Source organism: Otolemur garnettii, unplaced genomic scaffold, assembly GCF_000181295.1.
Source record: "Otolemur garnettii isolate 467f Iridium unplaced genomic scaffold, OtoGar3 scaffold00012, whole genome shotgun sequence".
NCBI classification, from domain to species: Eukaryota; Metazoa; Chordata; class Mammalia; order Primates; family Galagidae; genus Otolemur; species Otolemur garnettii.
The window spans coordinates 27,435,806-27,437,513 of record NW_003852407.1 but is presented as its reverse complement, the minus strand read 5'-3'; positions in this window follow the sequence as shown (position 1 = coordinate 27,437,513).

Sequence of the window (1,708 nt, the reverse complement as noted above, 5' to 3'; positions counted from 1 at the left end):
AGCACTCTTCCTTTTGTTTAGGGTTGCATTATGACTTTCAGGGGCCCTAGATGCCTTTGCTTTGGGGGGCCTCTTCCTCATGCAGGGAAACCTATTTAAATCATAATTTACAACTGCATTGGCATAAAGACAAATATAATTTGGGCTGGATTCATAATATATATTCATTTTTGTAATATTCCTTCTCTCCTGATTTTAAAGAAATTAAAATATTTTCATCGGCTCAGTACCCGTAACACAGTGGTTACGACTCCAGCCATATAACCCAGGCTGGTGAGTTTGAACCTGGTCCAGGCCAGCTAAACAACAATGATAACTGCCACAAAAAAATAGTTGGGTGTTGTGGTGGGCGCCGGCAGTCCCAGCTACTTGGGAGGCTGAGGCAAGAGAATTGCTTGAACCCAAAAGTTTGAGGTTGCTGTGAGTTGTGACACCACGGCACTCTACCCAGGGTGCAATAGTGAGACTCTGTCTCAAAACAAAAAAGAAATTTTTTCTTCATGAGACCTTAAGATATCATGGGCCCTGTGCACTGTGCCTACCAAGCCTAATGGAGAAGTTGGCCCTATTTTTGCTGCTAATGCCATAGAACTTCCTGTAGTATTCATAGACATTGTAAACTTTCCTGGTAGTTGTTAGAGTGGGAATTGTATGTGGGCAGAGGAAGATTTCTCACACAAAAATGAGAACAGTTTTAAAGAAAGAAAATTTATCTCCTAAAGGTGGGAAGGGCACAACATGAAAGAAGGAAGTCTCAGCAGTGAGGGGGTTTAGGGTTTTTATTAGTGGGTAAAGAGAGAAAAAAATTACTGCCAACTTATAGTAAAAATTATAGCTGTGAATTTGCTATATCTGCTTTTTCTGTTGTTTCTTTTTTTCCCCTCCTTGTAAGGCCAGCTTTTCATAGGCTTTGAAACATGGTCTGGCAAGAGCTGCTACAGAGAACTTGCACCTCTGGGGTCTCCTTAGGGCTCTTCAACACTGTGAAACAAATGCATAGAAATAACAAGTTAAAGACAATGAGTTGAGTCCCAGGTGTTTGATTAAAAAAAAAAAAAAGGGCAGTTGTGCTGTGAGTTTTCTCTTCAAAGGGTGAATTATATGCTGTGAGTTTATTCCTGTCACTGTCTGTTTGATAGTTTGTTTTTCTCTATTAGATAGTTAAGCAGCAAAGCTGTCCTTTCAGTAGTCTGTACCCCAAAAACTCAAGGACCAACAGCAGAGCTGGCTCTAAAATAATGTGGTGGAGGCTGTCCAATGGAACAGGGATTAGGTGAGATATATGAGACTTTGAGTTAATATGTGGTCATTACAAAAGCTTTGAGATAGACAAAATTCAAGAAATATAAAATCTACGTGGAGGAAACAAATGAAGCCCTCCCAGCAACACCAATAAGTTGAGCAAGTTGAAACTCACATGGGTGAATCAGAAAGGGCACTGTTGACTATTTCTTGGAACTGAAATATAGTGACCTGCTTACTTCTATAAAACTCATGTGAAGGTTCAGCTTGTGCATTTTTGGAGACCTCTTTTTGGTAGCAGACTTTTTTCTTTTTTGCTTTTAAGTAACGTACATGTATAATACTCGTTATATAAAGTATACAAAGTTTACAATTACAGCTTGATGAGTTTCTACATATTATATACCTTTATATGTGTATTAGTTATCTGTTAGTGTATAAGAAATTATGTCAAAACTTAGACTAT